Source organism: Ochlerotatus camptorhynchus, unplaced genomic scaffold, assembly GCF_037179485.1.
Source record: "Ochlerotatus camptorhynchus isolate MF236.1 unplaced genomic scaffold, CSIRO-AGI_Acam_v1.1 ptg000080l, whole genome shotgun sequence".
NCBI lineage: Eukaryota > Metazoa > Arthropoda > Insecta > Diptera > Culicidae > Ochlerotatus > Ochlerotatus camptorhynchus.
Window position 1 is genome coordinate 696,596 of NW_027040570.1, and position 14,161 is coordinate 710,756.

Consider the following 14,161-nt stretch of genomic DNA (forward strand, 5'->3'; position numbering starts at 1 on the left):
AAACCCAGTGTAGAATCTGTGTGGTAATGCTTTCCAAAAGATTGCTGGCCCGTAAGAGAAAAAAACACAATTAAATAATTATTCATAAAGCCGATTTATACTGAATCTTTTAAATTAAATGCAACATACTAACTATTTACAAATGCTGTACTTAACCATCAATAATCAGTTCAGAGCAAAAAGCAAATCCCGCTTATTTTAAAAAACATTTTTGGTTCACATTACCACTGATCTGGTAACACTAGTGTGCATCTTTCCAATGAGGTAAAGATCCAGACCAGCCCTAGGACCTGATAGCCTGATCCAACTAACTCAAGGTGTTACCAGTGCCTAGAGATCAAGTGACCTACTGAGAGTATTTAAGCAAAAAAAATCCTCCTCCGTGACAATGACCTCGCTGTGAATAAAGGCCATTGCCGTGACCAGGATTCGAACCTGGGTTACTACGGCCACAACGTAGGGTCCTAACCACTAGACGATCACGGCTACTGGAAGCTGTGAAAATTGAAGCGTATTTAAAACAAATAGTTTTTCTGATAAACATTCAGTGTTATAACTGAGTCATGGTCATGGTCGCATCACTTATCAAGGTGAATCCTGATCCATCGAACCCAACTTACTAACGAAATCTCCTTTCCTGTGTCTTCTGTTGGGGTGCAAAGGTAAACACGGCCCACAAACAACAAAGGTCACTCTAATATTCCTTCCCCTGTCCCACCTGATTGCAAGGACGTGGCCGGCGCCGTTATTGATCTACAAAATATGGAGTCACTGAAACTTGTACAATGAGAATGGACGGTCACTCCCAGCCCCATTCAGTTGATTCATGGTACACTTTCACTGATTCTGATCAATCACGGAGTAGCAACCATTGATATGTGCATTCAGTCTAAGCTAAGCTCAGCTAAACATTCAGTGCTAAAACTGAGAAAAATCAATCGAACAAACACAAGTTTCCGTGGTGTAGTGGTTATCACATCCGCCTAACACGCGGAAGGCCCCCGGTTCGATCCCGGGCGGAAACAATTTATTTTATTGATTCTCGTTTCAAGTTGAATCACCGTAATCAATTTATCCAAGTAATCGTTCCTACCTCGCATACACATAATGCATGTGTCAGATTTCTTGAAAAGTAACTATTCTTTGCGGCATAATAGGCTTTACGATTTTAATCTTAATATCAATGAAACTTAATCCGGATCGCTTTCGTTCACTTTCGTACCGCACGATAGATAACATCCCAAAAGCTTCTCTATTTTCTTTTGTCGTCACTAGATTAAATTTAATTTTCCCAGAGAGAAAACCCTGACGTAGTTTGTGCTTCGAATAACCTAATCAGATGATTTCCCCACTAGGCAAGCACACATGTCATACGAAAGTAGCAAATATTTTGCGACAAAAAAGTTATGCGATAGTCCTCTGAAACACAAAGCAAAAACTCATCACAGAGGCAGTGATAAGGCAACATTTCAATTTCAATCTATTCCAGCAAAAGCGAAAACGTTGGCCATTCAGGGACGAAAAAAAAAAGTGACCAAAGGCTTCCTGAAGCAAAAAGAGTTCCACATTTATCCACCCATCCATCATAATTGCTTTCGGCTGAATTGTGGAGGAATGTCTGAACAGCGTGAAATCCAGCGCATCATCGTCACACCCAACCGGGAAATGTAAGATTCTTTTACAGTTTTGTATTAAAATGGGTCGGAATCTGTCAGGAAACAGCGCATATACAGATTCTGTAATGTGGTCATCGGAAGGTTTTTCAATGAATTTAACAAAATTAATCTTGGCCAATCAAGTGAGCATTTTGTAGGAAAATATTGATTGTGGAAAAAGGTGCCGTTTGATTTGCGTGCATCTCAGTTCGGAAAAAAAAATGGTGAAATGGTTAAATTCAAGGTTGGGAACGCAGATTGACACACCCCTGTGGCGCTCGATTGTAAAAGAGGAAAATTGGGATTATCATCACAGAAATCCCTGCATCAGCTCCAACCATCCAACTAAATGGAGCTATATTGAAATTTAATGGATGGCCGCCATTTACGGATTATATCGTTGGAGCTGGTGAAAATAGCTTTCTATTAAATCTATTGGGAGTCACCAAGGACGTCCAGTGTCCTTTATGATCGTCATTGGATGAACGTTTAAAACGCTTTATGTGAAAGCATAACAAGTTATTTTAAGAGGATGATAATGAAAATCTATTTCAAACTGTATGCGTCACAAAATACGTAAATCATTTAAAAAATCAAGCACCATCCGTGGCAATGATTCAATGAGGATTAAATAATTGCCGTGACTAGAATTCGAACCCGGAGTTAATACGGCTTAACCACTAGACGATCACGGCTGCTGGAAGCTGTGTAAATTGGCGATTCCAAAACGTAATTAAAACAATTAGTTATGTGTCACAGTGCTATCACAAAACCGAGGTAAATCGAAAATTGTTGTCCTATGTCATAAATTTGTTTCCAAAAAATAATTAGGATTATTGTTCTGTAATGCGAACGATCTGTCAGCATTTTGAAGAAAAAAGGCCCATAAGTTCCTGTCAGGCGACCCAGTCTGTCGGATAATAATTGCTCCGAGAACATTCCACAAACAGAATCCCAAAATTCTAGCAAACCCCTTCCATCGGGGATTCAATATGTCGTTCCCGTCGTATTTTGTGGGTTCGTCCCATTTGCCTCCAGCAGGCCTGAACTTTTTTCACTTGAAAAATGCCATCAAATATATCATGATAATGCAGCACTTGGCGACGACGGCCGACTGATGGAGGACGAAGGGACGAACCATATTTCGGGTAGCTGAGTTGTTTTCTTTAAAAAAAAAAAAACTCAACCGTTGGAGACAGCTGGGATCGAAAAACAACTCCGGAGCAGCTGCCGGACTTAATGGGAATCGACTTATTCACTTCTCGAGGTCCAACCTCGGTTACTACGCAGAAGAAACATAGACCCTGGTCCCATTAGTCATGTTTGGTGCCATTCTTTTCGCGAAAGCGAGAGGGACACGCCGTAACTGTAAGCCGATTTTTCTTTTCAGATTGAGGATGCTACTCCCATCATGGGGAAATAGAAATTTATTTTACCATTTTCACTTGATTGCCCGTTCTGCAGCGACATCGATCTTATGTGCGATATTTTTCGTCACTGGGGAAGCAGGAAGCGATGTTGACAAATGACAGACCCCACCCACGATAGACAGTGATGGGATGGAAGGTCCCACAACAATCAAGACAAGTCCTTGAGCAATCAATTTCTTCGTCGGAAAATTTGAATTTTAATCGCTTTCTTTTACGCTCGGAAAAGTGAATTCCAAGAGGCTTTTGGAAATCCGGCAATTATTTTGGAATAATACTGTGTGTTCCTTCGGAGAAATTAGAGTAATGGTGTTCTGTTTTTGCAAACGAACAGCAGCTCACTGAGTTCGTTGTGTTGACGAGCGAGAGTGGACATCATTCTGAGCACTTGTCGTTGAACAATAAAAAAAAGTCGTGAAAATGAAGACAAGTGTCTGCTCCAGTTTCACTTCCGTGAGAACGTAAAAATGCTTTACGAGCCCAGGAAAACAAGTTCAGACCGTCAAGCTTTGATGACATTATTTAATATTACGGTCGCTTAAGCTACGGTATGAACCGTGAAAGCTCATCAAGATCCGGTGAATGAGCTGGTGCAACGATTAACCAGCTGAATATTTACACAATTTACGTAAACCAAAAGCCTATGTCTGCACTGGGTTAACCATATATCATTCGAATCCTAATAGCGCACAGTGTTGTGGATTGAAACACGCAAAACGTGAAGGAATTTTCAGGAATTACTCGCTATCAAATCATTCCATAATGTCTTCGAACATTTTAGAAGATCAACATAGGGGTACTGCACTTATTTGGAAGGCTTAGGGTTGCCTTTGCAACATGGTGATCAGTAGGGTTGTCAGTACCGGATTCTTTTTGCGAGTACCGATATTTCGGTACTGAGAGGTTCAGTACCGGTAAATTACCGGTACCAAGGGATTTTAAGAAAATAAGTGGAAAAAAATAGAATAATAATTTATTTAAATGAGTTCGCCTTGGAGTACATTCAGTCACGTTTAAGGTTACTTTTTTAAATTTGTTTCCCATAAAAGTCACGAATAACCTACAGATGTTCAAGCGATTGTAACATAGAAATCATTTATTTATTCAATCTTCTGAATATCCTACTATCCAGATTAATTAATTTTAAAACATGCGAAGCAAGTTCAACACATCATCTCTAATATGAGCATGAATACGAGTCACGAAATTTCCAGACACCGAAAAGTACAAACAGTCAGCTTTTGGTGGTTTCAAATAAGTTCGAATACCTGCCGTATAGGTGGCACTCGATGCTATTTTTATGAATGGAGAGGACCACACAATTGTTGCTGCTAAGTAAACAAACGATCGTGTGGCACACATCGAGAGTGATCTGCTTCTGTTGACAGTCGACTGAACACTGTGAAAGTGAGATGTCGACTTTTAAAAAAAATCTATTCAAAAAATCATTATCAAGGTTGATTATAAGTGGTGTGTAGTAATGTGAGGGCCTCGGTGGCCTTAGAGCGACCGTTTTTTCTTACTAAACAGAACAAATGTGGGTTCCATATAAGGCATTTTCATATAAAAGAGTTTTCGAGTCACATTGCTGAGTGATGAGAATTATCATTGTCATGTTGAAAGATTTCACGCAATATTGAAAACATATTTTTGACATCGTCACTGGAAGAATTGACTCCCAAAAAGGCCCTTAGCTAAATTTCCACTTTTAGTCAATTTTCATACTGCCGTACTCTAGCGGAACTATCTACCTACTCTCTTCAGACCTTTCTCTAGCTAATAAATTATCACACTAAAGCTTCATGTTAGATAGCATTTCCAACCAACTATGAACCGTTCAGCGCAAAAGTTTTACGGTCTACTAAAACTAGCCCTGCGAAGATCCCAACTCCTGGATCGAAACCCTAATATAATTAATAATTCTTTAAGATATTTAAAAGTCTAGACTTTTCAGATGTTTTCGATGCATTTCTGAAGTTATTGGTACTGTCTTGAAGATCTTTAAACTCCAAAATTTTTCTCCAGACTTCCTTAAATTTATCAGAACATTTTAATAGTTCCCTCAATTTTCCTGAAGTTTATTGATCTATCCAGAAGTTCCTAAATTTTCCAAAAGTTTTCGAATCTTAAGGTCATGGAACATCCCTTAAAATCTCCCTGAACTTCGCAGGCCTTACCTTCATTCCACCATGACAATGTTCCCTATATTATCAATAAGTTCTCAGAACGTTCCAACAATTTTCCTGATATTGATGGGTTTCCTTCAAAACCCCACAATATTCCTGATTTTTTTAAACATTCCCGATATTTTTGGAACAATCCAAAATTCTAAAGTATCTTGAGCTTGAGCTTGAGCTTGATTGACCGCCCACGGTTGCTACTCTGTTATTGCCAGATCAGCTGTAATTACACAGAGAACCAATAGACGATGCTTGGGACTAGCAATCATCCTCAATGTGTAAAAACTGGTGATCTTGAATTAGGCAATACCAGCGCCGGCCGCGCCCGAACACAGGTCAAGAAAGGAATGGGAAGGATTGTGTTGACATGACACTCGCTTTGATGGAAGCCGAGAACACCTCTGCACTTCCACGAGGAATCACTGGGATGTTGGATAAGAGGGTTGGGTTTGCAGCAGGGTTCGTTTTGGTAAACGATAAGCTGAATTAATGTCCTAACGATCATATAACGCGAAGGAGCTTGGGACTAAACCCACGGTCTTCTGCTCAGTAAGCAAAAACGTTTGCCACTAGGCAGACGAGCACCTTTTTAATCACCGAGTTGCTGTTATTACCATGTAGTCATATTAACAAATAAAACGATTGACGAATCTTGATTGTGGATGGGCCTGAGATTAGACTCATGATGTTCTGCTCAGTAAGCAAAAACGGTTGCCCTAAGGCCACCGAGCCCCTCATATCACATAATACCGTTGCTCAAATTTTTGTATCCATTCAAACCCGGAACCAACGACAACAACGAGTTTCGCAAAATACACGATACACAAGCGATTTTACTATAAATCTCTTTGATATGTAAGGACCTGGGACCGCGTTTTTCTGCTCAGTAAGCAGGCCACTATAACCGACGATCTTTCAAATCCGAAAACTAAAAACTACGAAAAAGTACTTAGGCCTTCATTAAGTTCCACATTCACGCGACGTACAATGTTTCAATTTGCTCTTTACGTATTGTTCAGGCTAGGCCCTTTTCAAAATTTACGCGAGAAATACGCACAATCGTCACCTACCTCGCAAAACTGGTTCCAAACGACAACAAAGGCATAAGCAACGATGGATTGTTGAACTTTGCTGGCTCCGGTGGTGTAGTGCACAGCAAAAAAAAAATGTAATATCGATCAACGTAATTCAAGCTGATGTATGGAATAATGATGTAGGGTAGATGTACCAGTCATGGCTATACGCTCCTATTATGATGTGTTAATCCAAAATTCTAAAGTATCAGCAATAAATTAAAGAAACTGCTTTGAAGATCTCTTATCATCCTTCAAATAGTCTGAACATTAAAAAAATGGTAGTACCTAAAAATCTAAAAAACATCTCTAAAGCTCTCAGGACTTCTCTGATGATCTGAGAACTTTGCTAAAGTTTATGCAAATTCCCTGAATTTCTAGTTACGTTAAATGAACTGCACTGAGCTTCTCTTATCTTCTCTGATGTTCTTGAAGCTATCCGGAAGTGAAAATTTCTGAACTTATGTTATGTTTCCAAAATATCAGTGGCGTTTCCTTAACCTCAATCTGCTTGTGCACCAACTCTCAAAACATAAACAATTGCCAAAATATTGCTTGCAATGGATAGATATCGAGTAAACTAGAAGATTAAGCGTATTTTTCAACCGATTCGAGTATGAATATGGCATTAAATCTGGTTTTGAAAGTTGGTGCACAGGTAAAAAGTGAGGTTATGGGATACCACTGCAAAATATGTATGAAATTTTCTAAATTTCTCAGGAGTTCTCTGGAGTTAAGGTTATGGAAATTTTCCTAAAATTCATGGAGTTATTCTGAATTTATAAAAATTATCTTTTAGAGATGTTTAATCTTTCCCAAAAGTTTGCAGATTCATGAGGGACTGCTTTAAAAATCTCTCCGCTTGTCTGCAGATCTCAAGAACTAGCTTGTCTGATGTTCTTGGAATTTCTATAAAGTTCCTTGGACATTTGTGAAGTATTCTTGACTTCCCTGCAGATCTTAAAAATTCTTCAAAGTTCCAGCAGTTTCCATGAAGCTGATGTAACCACCTTGCCCCGTAACGTGGGTAGGTCACCTTTTCGTGGTACGCTACGGGATGTAAAATCTACCACCTAGTCCTCCTATTCCTAGACATGACTACTTAAAACTAGGGCAACGGGATTTTGCAGTAATCAAAGGAACACATCTTAGTCCTTGTTACTTTGTATGCCTTGTTGATAGTGATAAGTCCTCGGGTTGCCGGGACCGAGGATGATCTTGAAACAAGGAAAAATGAGTTAGTTAGTCTTCACCTATGTGATTCCTTATCTTCTATTCGTTGTTTCCTAGTTTGAAGTGGTTAAGACTAGGGTTCTGATGCATGGTCATTATCATTGTCACTGCTTATTTGTGTTACTAATGATGGATTTCTCAATAGTGATGGAGTAATACGACATGCACTAAACCAATTACACAGGATATACTACAATAGATCAAATTACTGGTCGCAGTGGTGTTATGTCCCGAACTCGGATCTTCTATAAAGTTCCTAGAAAATATGTGGACCACGCTGAAGATCTCGTTATTCTTCTGAGGATGTTTCTGGAACTGCCCTGAATTCAATTAAACGGCCCTGAAAATCGCTAACCTCCGGACGGTTTTTTTACAGTTTCTTGAATTTATTGATTTGTTTTAACCTCTCTGATGTTCTCTGAAAATGTATAACTTTTTGAACTTGTTGAAATTTCCCACTATTTTTTCTAATTTTAACTGCCTTAAAACTCTGGAAATATATTTTAAACTATCGGAACACTTCTGAAGTTTCCGTAATTTTTCTGTTATTCATGGAACTCAGTTCTCAGAACAGCCACAACGTTCACGTAGCTTACCATAAAAGTTTTCAGATAAATTCCTGCAATTTTTCTGAATTTAATGGAACCGTTCATTAATTTTACGTGACATTTATGGAAAAGCCCTGCTACAATTGGAACTTAATATTAAGGTTCATAAATCTTTCCAGTTTTATTATATTATTCAAAAGATGCAGAGTAATATGTCATGTAACTTCTCTGAAGACACCTAAACGCAAAAACAACGGGAAATGTGTGAAAAGGGTTTTGACCGTTTTTTTTTTAGACCCACTGTGCGGCAGTACGATATAAATATAAATTAAGCATATAATCGAATGCAATTGAGTCGAAGGGATTACTAGGTTAAATGGGTCATTACTAAGACAGCAAAATTTTTCCGGACTCTTGAATTTGTTTCTGCGTTCGAAAACGTCAAAATTTGGCTATGTTTGAACTGCCTTGAAAATTCGCTCAGAACTCAGTACAGGATTCATATGAAATGTTCTCAAGAATTACATTTAGAATAATTTCCCTTCACAAGGTTCTTTTAAGAGTTGAGTTGAAGATTCTCTCTGAGAGTCCTTTGAATATCTCTTTACAGCAGTGCAGAAATTCTCTGCCGAACGGTCCTAAAAACTTGAGGAAATCATCATGAGTTCATTCATCAATAAATCACTGAAGCTTGCTTCGAATATTCTATTTAAAATTAAACTGAATTCCTCTTAAAATTCCCATGCAATTCACCTTAGAATTGTCTTAAATTCTTATCAGAATTATCTTGAAGTTCTCCTCACAATTCTTCAGAAAATTTAACTTAGAATTCTCTAGAAATTCGCTCCTAAAGGGGTTCATTCCTCAAAAAATCACTGAAGCTTCCTTTCACAACTCAATTCATAATTCATTTGAATTCCCCTTAGAATTCCCATGCAATTCACCTAATTCTAAGTTGAATTTTCTGAAGAATTATAAGGAGAACTCCAAGATAGTTCTGAGAAGAATTTAGGACAATTGTCTTAAATTCTTCTCACAATTATCTTGGAGTGCTTCTCATTATTCTTCAGAAAATTCAACTTAGAATTCTATAGAAATTCTTCTCGAGATGCCCTTGGAGCTGTTCTCGGAATTCTTATAAAACCCTTATCAGAATTCCGTACGCATGGTTCCCTTAAAATTCAATCGCTTGGTATTTATCGCGGAAATCTTTTGTAACTTGCTCTAGAATTCAGTTGAAATTATCTTTGGAATTTTATGGAAAAATCAGTACCCTTGGAATTACTATCACAACCCAATTAGCAACACAGAGAGTTGCAGCAACTGGATTGTGACTGAAATAAGTCACAAAAAAGGTTTCCACAACCATTCTGCAACAAGTGTGCGGCTACGGAATTCATTTAAAATACTTCTCAGAACTTATATAGCATATTCATTAGAAGTGGACCTGGAATCCTCTTCACAATGTTCATGAATTTCCCACAGAACTATATATAGATTCTCCTTTGAAGTCATACAATTGACTTGGAGTTCTAGTTAAATTTCTTTTAGAATTAAAAAAAAAATCCCTATATTTTTTATTATTGTCACTTTCACACTCTTGGGTCATTCGTGGCTTGTGCCGGGAGTGAGATTTGAACTCGTGACTTTGGCGTGAGAGGTATGGATATTATTAACTACTACGCCGGGGTTGCTCCCCAATATGAAAAATCCCTTTAAATTTTTCTCTGAAATACCTTTTTTTTTCCTCTGTTCGGGACCTAACACTACTGCGACCAGCTAATTGATCTATTGTAGTATATCCCGTGTTCTTAGTTTAGTGCATGTCGTATTACTCCATCACTATTGAGAAATGATGAAGTATTCGATTTTTTTACAGTTGCCACTTGCATTTATCCGAACACTACAAATCAAGAAGACTGGCAACTGTTCCCTTCTCCCATACAAATGTGAAACGTCACTGATAACAGCGCCTCTGTCAACCAAAGGTGGAACTTTGAAGCATAATTGTTAGTGAGACTGCTCATTAACAGTGACTGTGTGTGTGACCTAATGTCACCGAAACGAATAATCATAACACGGTATTCGTTGTTTTAGTGTTTCTCTACAAAATTTCACGGCAATTTGTATCCTAATCACTGCAAGCTGGTGGTTTTCCAACTACAAACCGAAAAACTTGTCATGGTGGATCAAGTAGAAGATTGTAACTTGGATCGATGCCTAGTGAAAGTAACTTTTACTTGTTTACGATGAACCGAAATATTGTTTACTGTGCCTGTTGGAAGCAATCAATTATAAGGAATTGGCGGCTTCCCCCTCCGTTGAGTGAACTACCGTCATTCGGAAGCTGCTGAGAATTCAAGGATTCAAAAAGAAGAAAGATCCGGTACCTACATCACGATCCAACGGAAGGCGTAGCAGAATCTAATGTTGGAGAAAATGAACATGAAAGGTTAAAGGAATACGATCCCAATGTTGTCAGAACATGAAACCAACGGATAGTGATCGTCTGTATGCTTTAACAATTCTTGGAATCGACCGACCCCTTCCAGAGAATGATAACAACAGTGTCGGATTCGCCAGTGACATTTAAATGGTCAGCGAGTACTGTGCCAAGTTGCCGATCGTCACAACTTAACTCCCCCCGCTGTGACCAGGTGCCAAAGCCGTGCGGAACGGGCATGCATTTTACTAATGCACCATACGAATGCCCATAAATGCATCACTAAAAGGCTTAGGAAAAGTGGAAGGTCCTACCATCATTGTGAATGGCATCATTGTCATAGCTTTAATTTTCAAAACAAATTTACTTGCGCATCTGTTCAATTTCAGCTGGGATTTTACTCGTTGTCCGCATAAAGCAAAGAAAGAAACGTTTCACTTTTTACGACAATCATAACAAAACCAATAATTTACAGCTATTTATGTCTACCTATGTGTGTGAATGCACTCGTGAATTAACACACACCATCATACAAAGGTTCCACTTTAGCTATCTCCTGATTTTTGGCAGAGTTGCCAGTCTTCTTGATTTGTAGTCTTCGATTTATTACAAGAATCCGACTCTAATTGAAAGGTCCCGCTATTTATACCCTTCGAAGTGTTGAAACACCTTCCAAAGGCGCGCCCCTTTGTCAGTCAAAATTGGATTCCTTAGCAATAAAATTAAGGTATGACACCGATAATGACCATGCATCAGAACCCTAGTCTCAACCACTTCAAACTAGGGAACAACGAATAGAAGAATAGGAATCACATAGATGAAGACAACTAACTCATTTTTTTCCTTGTTTCAAGATCATCCTCAGTAGACAAAGCCGAGTCTTGTCACTATCAACAAGGCATAAAAAGTAACAAGGGATCGTCCATTAATTATGTCACACTTTTAGGGGGGAGAAGGGGTTTTGGAAACTGTGACGAGCTATACAAAAAAAATAAGGTCCTTTTGTATGGATAATGTGACAAAGGGCCAAATTTGCGTGACATAATTAATGGACCTTGCCCAAGTACTAAGATGGGTTCCTTGGATTACTGAAAAATCCTATTCCCCTAGTTTGAAGTAGTCAGGACTAGGAATCGGTGGTAGATCTTACATCCCGTAACCTACCACGAAAAGGTGACCTTGTTGTTATCTCTAGAATTGATTCAGCTAGAACGCTACAGAAATCTTATGATATGCCCTTTAGAATTTTGAAAGCATTAATTCAAAAGTTCCTTGGATTTCACCACGAAATTGTATGGAAATTTTACCTAAGAATCTCTTTGAATTTTATTGGAATTATCATGAGACTCTCATTAGAATTTCTTTAGAATCTAGAACGCTACTCTGAAACTTTTGGAAATAATGTTCAAAATTACTTCTAGGGACCTTGCCGGAAATTCCATGAAAATTCCTTCAAAACAGCTTGAAATTCTGCAAAGATGTTTTTAAATTATATGAAATGCTTTTGGAATTATATAGATATTCAATTGGAGCTCTCCACAAAATTATCTGATTGATTGAGTGATTGAATAATTTTTAAGAGTTGTTCATGTATGTGATCATTACACGGATAGTGTCCATATCATCATTAAGGTTTTTTTAACTAGTTCGTTTATTTATTAGGCTCAGTCGTGCGTGACACTTTGCGGAGCCAAACATCAGTAATGTTTGAATTTACATTTTACACAGCAGTAGTTCTTGGTTAGTATTGGGTACCAATTACTCGTGGCGGGCTCTAGGTTAATGGGTAACAATTTCGATTGGAAGGAGCTAGGTAGGAAACAGGTTTTTGAAGCCTCCTTCAGATACTACTCTCGGACGGCTGACCAAATCCTGGCAGGGCAAGGGCAAGTAGCACCGAAACAGGAGGATATTAAGACTGGGACACAATGGCTGGAAGTTGTTTGGAAAGGAGGGAATGGTCACATCAGACTCTAACATCAGACAAACAAAGGAATTCGTAGTTCGCCTGCATGTAGGGAAGATCACGGGTTCCCAATACATCTCTTACTTCACGGAAGGGTTGTCTACCTCGGGCCACTAGGGTATCCAACTGTCGTGCTCTGAAGGCGTCATTATCCGGGCAATACAAAACTGCGTGATCGATGTCATCATAACCTGTTCTATACCTACACATATTGCTGTCAACGAGGTTTATTCTGTAGAGATGTGCGTCTACCGAGTAGTAGTTGGACATAAGCCTTGACATCACACTAATGAAGCCCCGACTTACATCCAGACCTTTGAACCACGCTAAGGATGTCAGAATTCTTTAAAAGTTGCTTTAGAATTTCCTGGAATTCTACTTATAATGCCGATTCTTGTATCGTCAGAACTACCGTAACCTCACTTTTTACCTGTGCACCAACTTTGAAAACCAGATTTAATGCCATATTCAAACTCGAATCGGTTGAGTTTACTCAATATTTATCCATTGCCAGCAATATTTCGATAATTGTTTGTGTTTTGAGAGTTGGTGCACAGGTAGATTGAGGTTAAGGAAACCCCACTGAGAACTACCTTGGAATTCGGAAGCGACCCTGGCGTAGTCGTTAGCATCCATACCTCTCACGCTAAATTCGCGAGTTCGAATCTCACCCCGGACAAGTCACGAATGACCCAAGGGCGCAAAAAAACGTTGGAATTCGACAATTATCTTTCAATGCTTCTCAAAATAACCTGGAACTTCAATTTAAATTCCGTTAAAATTGTCCTCAGAATTCTTATAGAGAGTGGATTGTAGAAGACCACTATTTCCATCAAAACTAATTTGACGTCCTTATAAAAAAAAATCTTCAGATAAATTTTGTATCGGAATTGCAAAATTTTATCTTAGAATCTGAGAGCTTAAAAATAGTGCTATTTTTAAAATTTAAATTTTTCGAAGTCTAAATCTCGGAAAATTACAAAAATGTAAAAAAACTAGCCTAGCCTAGCTTTCAATAAAAATCGTCTTGCAATATATCACATTATAACATTCGGCAATGATCCATACGGACCATTGCGATTGGTCTAATGCCTTTTAAAAATATTTCATTTTTCGGACTTAAAAAAGTTAACAAGGGTAAATGTTGGCTTTGGCATTGGCATTGACTGTTTTCGGCAACCAAAATGTAATCGTTAACTTCACTATATTTTTCCATCAATACACTTCCCTGAATGTATTCAGGTTTCTTAGTCTATCAGCTTCAATCTGATTACATTTTACGACTGAGCAATCCTGTTATGCCAGATTTTTCATTAAATGATATGTTCGCACTACAAAATCAGGCTGATTTCGAGTTGCCGATAAAAGAACTGTTGGTTAACACGCAGTTCAAATGGGAAGGCTGTCGAAGAAAGAGAGTTTGTCGAAAACAGTCAGACTCACCTGAGAAGTTTGGCGCGTTGTAAAAACGCTTTCAAACAGTTTTGAACAATTCTGTCGATTGAAATGGATACAGAAGCAAGCAACAGATAAATGTAAACAAACAAACACGTCATATGTGTGCGTGACGCTGACATTATTTAATCTAACTAGTAAGGAAAATGGCTCTAATGTTGGCCTATGGATCTAAGATTGG

General features: G+C 38.4%; 1 protein-coding gene and 1 non-coding gene across 4 annotated transcripts in view; one reads left to right on the forward strand and one right to left on the reverse strand.

Moving 5' to 3' along the window:
- Positions 1 to 14,161, reverse strand: part of rl (Mitogen-activated protein kinase rl) — a 325,879-nt gene that overhangs the window by 243,444 nt on the left and 68,274 nt on the right. The gene's annotated exons all lie outside the window — the stretch shown is intronic.
- TRNAV-AAC (transfer RNA valine (anticodon AAC)) lies at positions 953 to 1,025 on the forward strand. The gene has a single exon. It is a non-coding gene; the product is annotated as a tRNA-Val (tRNA).